Below are 17,290 nucleotides of genomic sequence, written 5' to 3' on the forward strand. Positions count from 1 at the left end.
TCTTACTTATGCCCTAATCAGTGCTGTTTTATTCTTCTCTGTACCAGCGTGTACTGTGTCAGTGAAGGTGAACTCCATGTCACTCTTTGTTTCACCATATGGTTCATTCCAAATCCACTTCCTACACTGCGTGTATTGAAGGAAGGCATTAATCACCTTAAATTTCATTAACAGAGCGTATTAAATATCTTGAAAACCCGAGTCCTTTTTATTACCTGCCTTAAGTTTTAAGTGTCCCATCACGAACGTATGCCAGCTTTTATTCTTTTCAGGGTTCCCTTTTCACCTTAATAAAATTTCCATTCTCCTTGAATTTATAAGGAGACGTTGAAACATATACATGGATTATATTTCTTGTGGATCTTTTTTTTTCTCTCTTTTATTTAATTAGGTCTTCTGTTGTTTCATTCACTTTATACAAAAGGCTTTTGCATTATAATCAGTTAAGTTGTTACTGACCAAAAATCATTAGCCATGTTGTATCTTTTCATGTTTGTCTTGGTATCGCAAGACATTAATATCAGACAGTTCTACAAATACCTCACCACTTGTTGTGACCTCACTAAGACATGTGATATCTTTGTTTACATCACTCGCATCCCTGATGAGGAGAACCAACTTGGCTTCACAAGCAAGAGTGAGGACGTTTCAAGTCCCATGATTTAGTTTCCAAAGGCGGCTATATTGAGAAACATAGACATCCTTCGCACCCCTTGCTACAGTGAAGGTTTGATCCCGTTATGGCTAATTTCTCCATTGCTGTTAGGAACTGTGGTCCATGATTTGATAGAACTAGTTGTATTTGTTTAGGTGTGAGCTGGTTGCTCACGAGGCCAAGTCAGCCACTTACTGCGAGGTAAGATTTTTCTTGTGATGCCTAACAAGGAACCTGTCTAGTATGGCTTCACCAGACTAGTATAGCTCCGCTGATGACTAAGATGCACAAGCTTCCTCGCCACGGCAAGCTTGTGTTCCTTTAAAGAAGTACCTCTAATGATTACATAAAAAATATGTATAGGTTAATTTTCTTAGTATTATTTGGACTACTATAGATTTCTATGTTTCTTTAGATTTCTGTAAAAAATGTTAGTTATTACCATTATTTAAAGCCATTTATAAAACTAAAAGGTTTTTGTAATACTGAGGTCACAAAAACTGCACAGGATACATATAGGAATTTATTCATGAAAATACATAGTTATAAACTGAAACTACATGGTGGTCAAGAAATGCGCAATAATACCAGTGATATGGATTGTGTGGTATGAGAAGGGAGGGAAAGGAGCGAAGAAGAGGATGGTGAAAGAAGAGAGAGATGGTGAAAAGGAAAGGGAGTGGTGACAAGAATAAATGGGAGAAGAAAGAGGGACCCGGGAATGAAGGTGGGAATGGTAGATTGAAGATGGTGGCGATGAGGGGAGAAAGAAAAAGAATGATGGGAAGGAAGAGGAGTAGATAGAGGAATAAATTAAAGAAAGATGACGAATAATGGAATGAATTTGCGCAGGAAAGAGGATGGAGATAAAGGGAAAGATGTGAGTTTCATCTGAGGCGAGACATAAAGGAGGAAGAGGAGATGATGGAAAAAAGGAAAAGGGTGATTGGAAGGCAGAGAGAAGATAAGAAGAGGAGAGTAAGAAGAGTGGGGAAGCATGTGATGTTGCGCATTTTGTTAGTGTGTGTTGTAAATCCATTCAGTACGATGACGTGCTTATTCAGTTTTGCACCACCAGACAACTAAATAGTCTTCAAAAGTAATGGTTGTACGTAAGATAAAAATGGATGTGTAGAGTGCTATACACTGCTATATTAGGTATGGTGTGATATGGTCATTGTGATATGGTGTTCCTGACTACACACACACACACATATATCTATCTATCTATCTATCTGTCCATCTCTCTCTCTCTCTCTCTCTCTCTCTCTTTATATATATATATATATATATATATATATATATATATATATATATATATATATACATTTATAATCCACTTTGAACAATACCGGTGCCATCTCCCCATCATCTTACCCTTCTGAGATCATGATGCTTGTCACTAAAATTTCTTCAGGGATCATATTTATTGCGCTCACTGGTCGCAACACCCACAAGGCTTATGGACCTGATGGGGTACCTCCTGTTGCTTTCAAAAGGTGTGTCTGTGTTGGTACCCTCTCTTGGAAACTCTTTTGCCTATGTTTGTCAACTTGTGCCGTACCTTCTTGCTGGAAGTTTACTTCCATTCAACGTCTTCCTAAAGAGGTGGTTGTTCTGAACCTTCTCAGTATCGCCCAATTGCCTCAGTATCTTGTTTTTGTAAAGTCTTTGACGGTATGTTTAACTAGAAGATTCTAACCGTTGTCAGTTCATAACCTTTTTTTTGCTAGGGATGCTCCACTGGTGATGTACACCTTGCCTTATGATTTTTGGCCATCCTCCTTTTGGGGCTGTGGCGAAACCTTTTCGTATTCACGTGTCATAGCCAAAACTATCGACCGAATTTGACAAAAATTGATGATTTCCAAAGCGCGCTTTTATGATTTCTTCCCTGTTTGTGCAGTCATCTCAAGCTTCTTTTGTCGTCGTTTTCTAGTTGCTGTTGTAGACTGCCTCTATTGGTCTTCTAAAACTATCGATAGTGGTGTTCCTCAGTGCTCTGTCCTGTCACCAGTTGTCTCCCTTATATTCATCAGTGATTTTCTTAACAACATGTTTATCCGCATGCACTCTCACTCAGTTGACTTCTTCCATCACATTCCTAAATGCTTGTTTTGGTGTCCGTTTCTTCATTTCTTAAATCGTGTGATAAAGCTGTGACTCACTGCTTTCTGACTTGACTATCTTTTTTAATTGGTTTCATATACTCTGTATATATATATATATATATATATATATATATATATATATATATATACACACACACACACACACCTACTTATAAAAAATTCAGTTTCTACATCTACCGTTCCGTTAAAATCTTCCACAGGAGAATCCTTTAATATGTAAAAATCCACAGGTCTCTTCTTCATTGTCTCGTAATATCCTTGGATTTTCTTTCACTGAGAATCTTGAAAAGATCATACTACCACCAGCACAAAATCTCCTTCCAAGGGTTTAAGTGTACTAAACCGATTCCCTGTTTTCGTTACACTACACCTCGCTTGACTTTGTATAGGGGTCTTATTCGCCCGTGTGTGGAGTACATCTAACATGTTTGCGGTTGGACTCGTTCCCCACATACAGTTCTTGTAAACAAGGTGGAGTCAAAGGCTTATCGTCTATTAACATCCTCTCACTGACTTCCTTCAACCTATCCCTCTCCTGTGCAATGTTGTATCTGTATCTCTGCACCATCGCTATTTCAGTGATTTTCTGGAACGTCTACTTGCACCCCTCGTCCATTTTGGCAGGCGCGTAAAACAATTCTGCCAGCACACTGTCACCACTTCTCTGTCCAGCTGTCTAATGCAAGAGTTAACCGATACTCTCAGTAATTCATGTATGTAGGAGGTCTGCTCCGGAACAGCCTTCTTCAACCTGTTTTTTTCCGTCGTCTGTTACCCCAGTCATTTTTCAAAATAAGTAGATGTTGAGTTTTGCATTGTTGTTTCTTTCCGTGCAAAGAAGAACCTTTTTTGTTTATATGATTTTCGATTTTCAATTGCTTTTATCTCCTACTTTCGTGTGATCCATAGTAAAGATGGGTTCTTTTTCTCTTGTTCCACGGGACATCTATCAGTATATTTTCATGTCTCTCCAAACACTCCTACGTTTGCTGTACAGTGATTTCGTTCGCCTCAGTGTGGTAACCCCGCAGCAGCCGACACTGATGATATTATATGTGGTTGTAGTGTTGTCATTGTCAGTTGCTCAGGACTCACCACACTGACTTTCAAAGTCCATGGAGAGAAAAACAGGAGAGACGACTGGACTCTTCATGCGAACTGCTCATCCCAAGGTCTCGTTTGCAAAGGCGCCTAGATTGTAAAAATTCCTATATGCTTGACACCTGTTGCTCCGGATCAGCGCTGACTACGCCAAGGTCATCTGCTCCATCGCTACTGAAGTTTAAGGACCATGGTTTGACGGAACTCGTTTTTGTGGTTTAGAAAGAGGCTGGTGCTGGTGAGGGACCCCTTCACGTGGTGGCATCGATATAGCCGGGCATCTTCGCTAACCGGTCTCTCAACTCTACCCCTATCCAATGAAAAGAACATTGTAGACTGCAAGATGGTAAAGTACTAGAAAAGTTTTGAGTTGGTGCCTCGTATGTCCAGTTCAGGCATTAGTGTCAGAGGAACACTTTTCATGTGATCCGTAGTAAAGAAATTTCCCAGTGTGGTTGCACCTGATTAGTATAGTTCCTTTGATGACTGGAATGCACAGGCTTCAGCACCAAGACAAAGCAGCGTTCCCTTAAGGACCTACCATTAAGGATGTTGAAAAGGGAATTATATATATTTATACATTACCGTTCCTCAGAGTTCAGGAGGAAATGAATTTATGTGAAACTTTTTATCACTTATATTAATTACCATTATTGAGAACTGGGTAAAAAAATAATTGTGATCTATGTATTAGTCAGGTAATAAAAACAATGTAAGATGCTGCCTTGGATTTACTCACACACACACACACACACACACACACACACACACACACACACACACACACACACACACACACACACACACAGAATGGAGATTAGTCCTGGTTCCGATTCATATTGGTTCAGGTGGGTTCATGTTGATTCAGGTGGGTTCATGTTGGTTCAGGTGGGTTCAGTGGGTTCCATGTGTTCAGAGAGGAAGAATAGGTCCAACAACTCCAAGCACTCACGAGAGGAAGTCGGTGAGCTGTGGGGGAGAGAGAGAGAGATAGTTATATGGTTATGGATTTTTTTTTTTTTTTTTTAGGATAGAGATATAAGCTATAGGACTTATAGATCTTTTCCAGGTGTGTGTGAGAGAGAGAGAGAGAGAGAGAGAGAGAGAGAGAGAGAGAGAGAGAGAGAGAGAGAGAGAGAGAGAGAGAGAGAGAGTTACAGGGGTCATGGATCTTTTTTTTTTTTTTTTCAAGATAGAGAAAAGTTACATGCGTTATTCTTTTTTTTTTTTTTTTTCGGAATAATGATAAGTTATAGGAGTTATGGATTTTTCTTTTCACTTTAGTTTAGAACAACTACGATGTAGCACTTAAAGTAAAATTTCCACAAGACACTGATATGATCGTGAAGGTAAGCTTCGTATCTTAATACATATTTTATTACTCTAAAATAAAAATTATCAGATAATCACTCCTCTCTCTCTCTCTCTCTTTCTCTCTCTCTCTCTTTCTCTCTCTCTCTCTCTCTCTCTCTCTCTCTCTCTCTCTCTCTCTCTCTCTCTCTCTCTCTCCCTCACTCTCCATCACTTTTTCTATATCTGTATGTCCTACCCACCAAAGCAAGCTTCGACAGCAGACACAGGATGACCTGCACCAGGTTGTCAAGGCCGATTATTTGTACCAAGATATCCAATTTAACCTCAGGTGGTGTGTCGACTGTGGTAGAGGAAGGGGAGAGGGTCGATAAGGTCAGGTGATTAGACAAGCTGCCTGATATTTGAAAAGACGCAGGGCAGAGCAGGACAGGGCAGGGTAATGAAGAGGAATGCAGGGGAGGATAATGAAGAGGAAAGCAGGGCAGGGTAAGGAAGGGGAAGGCAGGGAAGGGCAACATAATATAGAGGATGGCAGGGTAGGGCAAGGCAGGTGAGCAGTGTGAGGGAATGTTGGAGGGGGGTGTGACTGAAAGAGAATAAATCTTTCTCACCCTAGTTCTTTAGGAATCATTGTAATATCTTTGTCCTCGACATCGTTATTGTCTTATCATTATCTGAACTCTACATCCTACAAATATAAACAAATTAGCCAGAAGATTTAAAAGATTTACCACACCACAAACAAAAACAAATTACCCAAAAGATGGAAAAGATTTACCACACCACGAATTAAAAATTAGCCAGAAGTTTAAAAAGATTCGCAACACTGAACTACTTGGTGAATCCAGTTTGTCAGAATAAACTGAAAATAAGTCTTCATATTAAAGGGAAGAAGTTTACCGAATACAAGAAAAGCCGAGGTGATGACATCTAACAAACAGATGGAGTAGAACACTATGTAAGCTTGATCGCTAAAGAACAAGAGGAAATATAGTACTGAAGGAATTTAAAAGTGACCAAAGCGCGAGATAGAACTAAGGGACCTGAAGTAAGTCGTAGGATAGGAGAAAAGGAATATTAGGGCACTGTGAAGCATAGGGAAGTAGGAAAGCAAAGTGACCCTGACGGTCCTGTATTGATGCAAGCAGCGATCTTTGAATACTGGGGACCGAAAAAGCGTGAGTGTGCTGGTGATGAAGTTCTCCAGGTCTGTATGTGGAGTTAGATGGCATTGCAGGGTGGAAAAAGAACATTGAAAGAGCTTGAAAGACCAGGGACGTGCTAAAGTAGACGTAGTGCAATGGAATGGGCATATCAGGGTATGTTATGATATAGCCAATAGAGAGGTGTGGTGGGAGACTGATGGCAGTATACAGATTAGAAGTGTAGTTAATGAGGTAAATAATAAGGTCTAGACGAAGGAGGAAGGATAGTGCTGAAACCGATTTTTAACTAGAAGTGTGACCATCCAGGAGTGTGTGAAGAGTGTTTAGTATAAAGCAAATTGGATTAAATGGCTTAGGGGAAAACGACTCTCCCAGTCTTCTGTCAGAGCAAGAAGTGAAGCAGCTGGGGTAAATCGTGAATAAGAAGATGAGAGTGAAGTAATTTTAAGATAGCTTTACGCAGACCAGTATATAAGACAGCTGAGAAACAGAATGTGAGTGACTGAGGTTGCTTTCTCCATCTTTCCGGCACCACCAGCCTGGAATGAGTAACATATAGTGAGAATAGAATAAAGTCATTGTACTGCCACGAAAGTAATATACACCAGAGTAAAACAGAATCACATAAAATGAAGGCATTGTATCGGCGCCAGAGTGAAACAAAATTGCTTAAGTCGAAGATATGAGAGTCAGAGTAAAACAGAATCACACAACATAAAGCTAAGGTATGGGAGCCAGAGTAATCACATAACATATAACATGACTATGAGATCCAGATTAAAACAATCACATAACATAAAGCTGTGGTAGGAGAGACAGGATAAAACAGAGTATGAAAATCAGCGTAACACAGAGTGACTGTATCAAAAGGAGAGTAAAACAGGAACAATATGAAAATCAGCGTAAGACAGAGTGACAGTGTGAAAATCAGCCTAAAACAGTGACTCTATGAAAATCAGCGTAAAATGAGTGACATTATGAGAACCAGCGTAAGAGAGTCCATTGTGAAAATCAGTGTAAAACGAGTGACAATATGAAAATCAGCGTAAAATAGAGTGACATTACTGGTAATGTTAGCGAGAAGGTCCAAGTTCACTTCCAGTTTCAACTCTGCGACGCAGTCTGTCAAAGTTCCGATTTTTGTGTCCAGCAGGTCTTGTGTGTGGTCTCCGCAGAGTATGTCAAGTTCCAGGATGCAGCCTAACACGCTGAGCTGGCACACGGGCAACAGAAGCGGCCCCTGACATATTACACCGACTGTAGAAGGTTGGGAGAATATGGGTATTAATGGCAGGGAGAAAAGAGGGAGGTAGAGAAAGCATCTGAACGAGCGAGGAGGAAAGAGGGAGACAGCGGAGGAAACAGGAAGGACGGAGAAAAAGGGTGAGGAATGGGTAGACAGTTGGAGGTAGTGAATGCTCTCCTTCACATATTGTTTTGGTTGTGGAGGGTTTAGGAGAATGTTAGTAGAGGGGCAGGTGAAGGAGGAGGCAGAGGAAGAACGGAAAAGACTGAGATAAACTGAAAAGAAAGGGGAGGCAGAGAGAGAGGAAGAAAGGCTCTTCCTCATATGCTGCTTTGGCTGTGGGAATGGTTTAGGAATATAAATCTAAGTGTATTATGTAATGCAGGTTTTGGTAGATTCAACCCATCCATTACCAGTAAATAATGGAAATAAAGTAACTTCTTTAAACTAAGCTTGTGATAGTAGGAGAAAGAACCTGGGTTAGAACGTCTCCGAAACTGTCTTTCACCAATCTTCATAAGTGGGTATTGAGTAAATGAGTGAGTGAGATGGAGCATCCTTTGGAGTATGAGTGAACCTGCATGGGATGAAGCGAGTGCGAGTGTCTGTGGGAGTCAGTTAAGACTGAGGGAGTGAGAGTATATAGTAGAAACGTTCTTTTAGCTGCGTTAGGTTTAGTGCCTGTGTGATGATATGTGTAAGTGAATCAATAAGTACAATAAATACTGCTGCAGGGATGTTGGAGTGTGTGTGTGTGTGTGTGTGTGTGTGTGTGTGTGTGTGTGTGTGTGTGTGTGTGTGTGTGTGTGTGTGTGTGTGTGTGTGTGCTATATCTGATACCATCATTTACCAGCGAGTGTACGAATGCATGTGTGAGTGAATATGCATGTTAAAGGGAGAACCAGCTAATGAGAGTGACATTCAGACGGCAACCAAAACACAGCCACTAACCAAACGGAGGAACAACAACGTCAATGAAGACACTGAACCCGTTTCATGGCAGTAAACTCTGTGCCAGACGTCCTCCGGCCAGAACACCCATGACGAAGAGACTGTGTTGGGCCATCTGCATGGTGGTGGTGGTGGTGGTGTTGGTGGTGCCTGTAGGGGAGAGCGAGAGAGTGAGTGTGTGAGTGGGGAAGGTAGGTTAAGGGAGGGAGCGTGGAGAGTGAGTGGGAAATTAATGAAAGCAAATAAGGGGAGGCAGAGTTAGGGATGTGTGAGGAGTGAGATGGGAAGTGGTAAGTGGAGGGAGAGTGGGCAATGAATGAGGAGTGTGTTTGGGAGTGGGGAAGGAAAGTAGAAGGAATGAAAGTGGGGGATGAGTGAGGAATGTCTTTGAGAGTCGTGAAGGGATGTAAAAGGGGGAAGAATGGACGTGAGTGGGGAATGAGTGTGGAAGTGGTAAGGCAGGTAAGGGAACGGAGAGTGAAGGATGAGTTAGCAGTGAGTGGGGGAGTGGTAAGGCAGGTAAGGGAACGGAGAGTGAGGGATGAGTTAGCAGTGAGTGTGGAAGTGGTAAGGCAGGTAAGGGAACGGAGAGTGAGGGATGAGTTAGCAGTGAGTGGGGGAGTGGTAAGGCAGGTAAGGGGACGGAGAGTGAGGGATGAGTTAGCAGTGAGTGGGGGAGTGGTAGGGCAGGTAAGGGGACGGAGAGTGAGGAATGAGTGTGGAATTGGCAAGGCATGTAATTGGACGGAGAGTGAAGGATAAGTGGGCAGTGAGTGGGGGAGTGGTAAGGCAGGTATGGGAAGGGAGGTGAGGGATGAGTGGGGAGTAAGTGTGGGAATGGAGACGGAAACTGAGGGAAGCGTGAGCGAGGAGTGGAGAATTAGTAAAGTTACCTGCTTATATTCCTTTTAACCTTAATTTGTCCCAGATTTACGTGTTTTTGCAGCTTATTTCATGCAACCCAGTCGTAGGATAAGACATAGCATAGGCGTTACATCTTTTCTTTGACTATCGTCATATTCTAGTTTTAACCCCGTATTGCAAATCAGAATTCACGATGGAGAGATGACAATCTTAGGCCAAGTTAGAGAAAAATAATGCCAAGAGAACCAAGGATCAAACAACTCTCCGTATATTTTTAATTTCCTCGATCAAGCTTTTTTCCTGTTGAAAGATAATGAGCGAAAAATAAGGCGGTTTATATAAGAAATGAAATCTTAGCTTTAGCCCATCAGGTGAATTTTTCTGAATATTATCAAGAGGGAATAAGGTAATAAAAGTATGACTATAGATCTTGAGTGAGTGATTATCAAATTGTCATCGGGATTTTATGCCGGAAATGTGCACAATAGTAGTAACTTATTTTGCTCTAAGATGTGAAAGCTGTCGGTTTTCTCTAAGTTAATCAAGGATTTTAGCCAATTCTGTAGCAGAGTTTTTCCCATAAGTAAAGAAAATCAGATGGTTTTACGGCGTACTTTCTAACAAAGACTTAATAGTAGTGAAAGGGTAACCAGTTTTAAAAGAGATTTTTACTTTGTGTCACGACAAGAAGTGCCCAGAGGTGAAGAAATGTTAAGAGATAGCACGTATAAAATGGGTTGTATCTGAATTAACTTTACGAATGAGGTTACCTGATTCTTTGCTATGGGAGGGAAGGTGAGTGGAGTGAAGTGGAGAGGTGTGGATTCAGTCTTTTATAGGGATAGGCCTATGCGATCTAGGAGAATGTAAGGGGAGATGGATGGGGAAATGTGCAGAAGTAAAGGTGAGGTCGTGGGGGGAGAATGGGGCACGGTGGAGAGAAGAAAGAAGGAGAGAGGAGGAAAGAGGGGACGGAGAAGGGAGGGAGCAAGTAAAGGGGTGCGGTGATAAAGAGAGAGGAGGAGGGAGGGAAAAGGGGAGCAAAGCACGCAAGGACCTTGTGAGAGAAAGGAAGATGATTAGGGAGAGTGAGAAGAGACTGGGATGGAGGAAAGGAGGAAAGACGGTGATAGAGAGGAGGGGAAGATGGGTAGTGGAAGGAGAGAGAGAGAGAGAGAGAGAGAGAGAGAGAGGTACCTCTTCCCCAGGTGATATGCTGTTACCAGATAAGAATTACGTTTTTCTCAGACTGTTCTTTCTCAGTAAGAAAAAACGTGGAGAACAGAATTTAAAAACACACACACACACACACACACACACACACACACACACACACACACACACACACACACACACACACACACACACACACACACACACACACACAGAAGGTTTAGGAAACTAAATGATAGGACCTAATAGTCTTATTAAGATTTTTTGTTTGTTTTGTTAGAGGCATCTGAAGACGATTTTATATACCTTAGAAGAGACATGGATAAGGTCTTGCATGGATTAACCTCATTACTGCCAGATTTTCCAGCTAAAGTATAAAAATAAAGACTCTTCTGATGAAAAACGTAATAAAGTACCTCGTCTCACCTAATCCATCAGTCAGTACTTCTACCGTAATATTTTCGTTATTTATTCTACTCCTGTAGGTGTGACAGGAGTGTGAGTTCTCTGTATGTAATAAGGTAATAGATGCAGTTAATTACAATAGTATAATTATACAGGTGACAGGTGGTTTCACTTTGACTGTTGCTTATCGTGTGTTTTTACTCAAATATTTCTGAAGAAATTGTTTACTTCTTATGTGGCATGAAGTTTTTTCTTCATGCCGTACGTTTGAAATTACTGGCAATGTATAACTATGAGGAGTTACTGTTAAATATGTTCATAGATTTATTGTTTCAAAATGTAAAGAGGGAAGGATGTAAAGATGACTTTTTGATACTTGATGAATAGGAGAGAGACTCCGTGAAGGAACAGTAATTAATAATAATCATCATCATCATCATCATCATCATCATCATCATCATATTGATAATAATAATAAAAATAAGCCAGCAAGTATTCATCATCATCATCATCATACTAATACTAATAATATATCAGGACCAACTTCTCTAGCCCCGGGCTCCTACACTCCTTATGGGGCAACATGGGATTGGATGATGGATGTATGGATAGATAATAATAACAACAATAATAAAACAAGTAAACATCATCATCATGATCATCATCATTATCATCATCATGATAATCATCATCATAATAATAATGATAATGACAAAAAACAACAACAGCAACAATAATAATAATAATAATAATAATAATAGTAATAATAATAATTATGATGACAAAAAGAATAAAATAACAACACAAAATAATAATAATAATAATAATAATAATAATAATAATAATAAAAATAATAATAATAATAATAATAATAATAATAATAAAAGTAATAATAATAGTTATAATAAGAATAATAATAACGAGGACAACTGTAGTCGAGTGTCACAAATCTTCTAAAGCACTCAGGTGTGATGTTCCTCAGGGTACTGTTCCTTCACGGAGTCTCTCTCCTATTCATCAAGTATGAAAAAGTCATCTTTACATCCTTCCCTCTTTACATTTTGAAAAAATAAACCTATGAACATATTTAACAGTAACTCTTCATAGTTATACATGACCAGTAATTTCAAACGTACGGCATGAAGAAAAAACTTTATGCCACATAAGAAGTAAACAATATCTTCACACATTTTTGAGTAAAAACACACGATAGGCAACAGCCAAAGTGAAACCACCTGTCACCTGTGTATTTATACTATTGTGATTAACTGCATCTATTACCTTATTACATACAGAGAACTCACACCCTAGTCACACTTACAGGAGTAGAATAAATAACGAAAATATTATGGTAAAAGAACTGATTGATGGATTAGGTGAGACGAGGTACTTTATTACGTTTCTCATCAGAATAGTCTTTATTTTTATACTTTAGCTAGGAAATCTGGCAGTAATGAGGTTAATACATGCAAGATCTAATCCATGTCTCTCCTAAGGTATATAAAATCGTCTGCAGATGCCTCTAACAAAACAAACAAAAAATCTTTATAAGACTTTTAGGTCCTATCATTTAGTTTCATAAACCTTCTGTGTGTGTGTGTGTGTGTGTGTGTGTGTGTGTGTGTGTGTGTGTGTGTGTGTATTTAAATCCTTTTCTCCAAGTATTTTTCTTACTGAAATCAAAGAGTCTCGGAACAGCGTAAATCTTACATGGTAACAGCAGATCACCTGGCAAATAGGAACCTCTGTCTGTCTGTCTGTCCGTCTGTCTCTGTCTCTGTCTGTCTGTCTGTCTGTCTGTCTGTCTCTCTCTCTCTCTCTGTCTCTCTCTCTCCTTCCACTACCCATCTTCCCCTCCTCTCTATCATCGTTTTTCCTCCTTTCCTCCATCCCAGTCTCTTCTGACTCTCCCTAATTATCTTCATCCCTTTTTCAAGGTCCTTGCATGCTCTGCTCCCCCTTTCCCTCCCTCATTCTCTCTCTTTCGCACCCCACCCCCTTAACTCGCTCCCTCCCTTCTCCGTCCCCTCATTCCTCCTCTCTCCTTCCTTCAACCCTCCACCGCCCCCATTCTCCTCACCTTTACTTCTGTACATTCTCGCTTCCATCTCCTCTTACATTCTCCTCGATCTCATCTCGCTGTAATAGACGGAATCCACACCTCCACTTCACTCCATTCACCTTCGTTTCCACAGCAAAGAATCAGGTAACCTCATTCATAAAGTTAATTCAGATACAACCCATTTTATACATGCTACCACTTAACATTTCTTCACCTCTGGGCACTTCTTGTGGTGAAACAGTGTAAAAATATCTTTTAAAACTGATTACCCTTTCACTGCTACTAAGTCTTTGTTAGTAAGTACCCTGTAAAACCATCTGATTTTCTTTACTAATGGGAAAAACTCTGCTACAGAATTGGCCAAAATCCTTGATTAACTTAGAGAAAATTGACAGCTTTCACATCTTGGAACAAAATAAATTACTACTATTGTGCACATTTCGGGCATAAAATATCGATGACACTTTGATAATCACTCACTCAAGATCTATAGTCATAATTTTATTACCTTATTCCCTCTTGGTAATATTCAGAAAAATTCACCTGATTGACTGAAGCTAACCTGATTTCATTTCTTGTATAAAACGCATTTTTTTTTTTTTCGCTCAGTATCTTTTAACAGGAAAACAACTTGATCGAAGAAATTCAAATATATACCGGAAGTTGTTTGATCCTTGGTTGCCTTGGCATTATTTTTCTCTAACTTGGCCTAAAATTGTCATTTCTCTATCGTGAATGCTGATTTGCAAAACGGGGTAAAAATTAGAATATGACGATAGTCAAAGAAAGGATGTAACGCCTAGGCTTTGTCTTATCCTACGACTGAGGTGCGTGAAATAAGCTGCAAAAACACGTAAATCTGGGACAAATTAAGGTTAAAAGGAATATAAGCACGTAACTTTACTAATTCTCCACTCCTCGCTCACGCTTCCCTCAGTTTCCGTCTCCATTCCCAAACTTACTCCCCACTCATCCTTCACGCTTCCTTCCCATACCTGCCTTACCACTCCCCCACTCACTGGCAACTCATCCCTCACTCTCCGTCCCCTTACCTGCCTTACCACTTCCACACTCATTCCCCACTCACGCCCATTCTTCCCCCCTTTACAACCCTTCCCGACTCTCAAAGACATTCCTCACTCATCCCCCATTTTCCCTCTTTCTACATTCCTTCCCCACCCCCACACACACACTCCCCATTCATCGCCCACTCTCCCTCCATTTACCACTTCCCATCTCACTCCTCACACATCCTTAACTCTCCCTCCCCTTATTTGCTTTCATTAATAATATTTTCCACTCACTCTCCACGCTCCCTCCCTTCACCTACCTTCCCCACTCCCACACTTACTCTCTCTCTGTCTCCTAAAGGCACCACCACCACCACCACCATGCGGACGGCCCTTCACAGCCCCTTCGTCATTGGTCTTCTGGCCGGAGGAAGTCTGGCATAGAGTTTGGTGCTCTGCAGCGGGTCCAACGTATTCAATGAAGCTGTTATTCCCGGGATTCGTTAATGGCTGTGATTTGGTTGGCGTGTGAATGTCACTCTCATTCTCTTGCTCTTCTTTTAACATGCATACTTACTCACACATGCATTCGTACACTCGCTGGTAACAGATGGTATCAGATATAAAACACACACACACACACACACACACACACACACACACACACACACACACACACACACACACACACACACACACACACACACACACACACACACACACACACACACACACACACACACACACACACTCACTCCTGCATCCCTTCAGAAGTATTTATTGTACTTATTGATTCACTTACACATATCACTCACACAGGCACTAAACCTAACGCAGCTGAAAGAACGTTTCTGCAATATACTTTCACTCCCTCAGTCTTAACTAACTCCCACAGACACTCGCACTCGCTTCACCCCATGCTGGTTCACTCATACTCCAGAGGATGCTCCATCTCACTCATTTATTTACTCAGTACCTACTTGTGGAGATTGGAGAAAGACAGTTTCGGAGACGTTCTAACTCAGGTTCTTTCTCCTACTGTCACAAGCTTAGTTTAAAGAAGTTACTTTATTTGCATTATTTTACCAGGAATGGATGGGTCGAATCTACCAAAACCTGCATTACATAATACACTCATATTTATATTGCTATACTCTAAAGTCTAAACCATTCACACAGCCAAAGCAGCATATGTGGAAGAGCCTTTCTTCCTCTCTCTCTGCCTCCCCGTTCTTTTCCATTTATCTCAGTCTTTTCCGTTCTTCCTCTGCCTCCTCCTTCACCTGCCCCTCTGCTAACAATATTCTAAACCCTCCACAGCCAAAGCAATATGTGAAGGAGAGCATTCACTACCTCCAACTGTCTACCCATTCCTCTCCTTTTTTCTCCGACCTTCCTGTTTCCTCCGCTGTCTCCTCTTTCCTCCTCCCTGTTTCAGATGCCTTCCCTGCCTCCCTGCTTTCTCCCTGCCTCTAGTAACCATATTCTTCCAACATTCTACAGCCGGTGTAATATGTCAGGGGCCGCTTCTGTTACCTGTGTGCCAGCTCAGCGTGTTAGGCTGCATCCTGGAACTTGACATACTCTGCGGAGACATCACACAAAACCTGCTGGACACAATAATCGGAACTTTGACAGACTGCGTCGCAGAGTTGAAACTGGAAGTGAACTTGGACCTTCTCGCTAAGATTACCCGTAATGTCACTCTATTTTACGCTGATTTTCAAACTGTCACTCGTTTTACACTGATTTTCACAATGCATTCTCTCTTACTCTGATTCTCATAATGTCACTCATTTTAAGCTGATTTTCATAGTGTCACTGTTTTAGGCTAATTCTCACACTGTCACTCTGTCTTACGCTGATTTTCATATTGTTCCTGTTTTACTCTCATTTTGATATAGTCACTCTGTGTTATGCTGATTTTCATACTCTGGTTTACCCTGTCTCTCATACCACAGCTTTATGTCATGTGATTGCTTTAATCTGGCCCTCACACCCATTCTTTATGTTATGTGATTACTCTAGCTTCCATATCTTAGCTTTCTGTTGTGTGATTCCGTTTTTCTCTGATTCTCATATCCTTGACTTATGCGATTTTGTTTTACGAGTACTCTGGCGCCAGTACCATACCTCCATTTCATGTGATTCTGTTTTACTCTGTTTTATATTATTTTGGTGACAGTACTATGACTTTATTCTATTCTCACCACATGTTACTCATTCCAGGTTGGTGGTACCGGAAAGCAGGAGAAAGCAACCTCATTTCACTCTCATTCTGTTTCTCAGCTGTCTAATTCAATTGTCTACGTAAAGCTATCTTAAAATTACTTCACTCTCATCCTCATCTAATTCACGGTTTACCTCAGCTGCTTCATTTCTTGCCCTCACAGGTTACTGGTAGAGTTGTTCTCCCCTAAGCCACTTCATTCCAATTTGCTTTATACCATACACACGTCTCAAACTCGGTCACACCTCTAGTTAAAAATTTATTTCAACAGTATCCTTCCTTTTGCGTCTAGATCTCATCATTTCCCTCATTAACTCCACTTCTAATCTGTATACTGTCATCAGTCTCCCACCACACCTTCTCTCTATTAGCTATATCATAACATACCCTGATCTGCCCATTCCATTGCACTACGTCAACTTTAACACGTCCCTGGTTTTTCAAGCTCTTTCAATGTCCTCCTTCACTGCTAAGTCATCTAATTCCACATACCGACCTGGAACACTTCATCACCAGCACTTCCACCCTTTATCGGTCCGTAGTATTCAAAGATCGCTGCTTGCATCATTACAGGACCGTCAGGGTCACTTTGCTTTCCTACTTCCCCATGCTTCACATTGCCCTAATGTGCCTCTTCTCCTAACCTACGACTTACCTCAGGTCCCCTACCTTTATCTAATGCTTTGATCACTGTTAAATTCCTTAAACACTATATTTTCTCCTATTCTTTCGCGATCAAGTTTATATAGCGTTCATCTCCATCTACTTGTTAGATGTCATCACCTCGGCTTTTCTTGTGTTTGCTAAACTTCTTCCCTTTAATACGAAGACTAATTTTCAGTTTATTCTACCAAACTGGATTCATCAAGTAGTTAAGTATGGCGATAGTATTTAATCGACAGGGCAAATTTGTTTTTATTTGTGGTGTGCTAAATATTTTTAATCTTCTGGTTGATTTGGATTTATTTCTGGGATGTAGAG

At 40.7% G+C, this 17,290-nt stretch overlaps 1 long non-coding RNA gene across 1 annotated transcript; it reads right to left on the minus strand.

Moving 5' to 3' along the window:
* Positions 1 to 5,531: 5,531 nt before the first annotated feature.
* LOC145415916 (uncharacterized) lies at positions 5,532 to 15,761 on the minus strand. The gene is made up of 3 exons (XR_013900174.1): positions 15,710 to 15,761; positions 7,434 to 7,523; positions 5,532 to 5,542 (listed from the first exon to the last, which is right to left on the minus strand). It is a non-coding gene; the product is annotated as an uncharacterized LOC145415916 (long non-coding RNA).
* Positions 15,762 to 17,290: the final 1,529 nt, after the last annotated feature.

The sequence above is a fragment of the Coenobita brevimanus genome, chromosome 104 (assembly GCF_032717465.1).
Source record: "Coenobita brevimanus isolate Jiangsu-jjx chromosome 104, ASM3271746v2, whole genome shotgun sequence".
Taxonomy (NCBI): domain Eukaryota; kingdom Metazoa; phylum Arthropoda; class Malacostraca; order Decapoda; family Coenobitidae; genus Coenobita; species Coenobita brevimanus.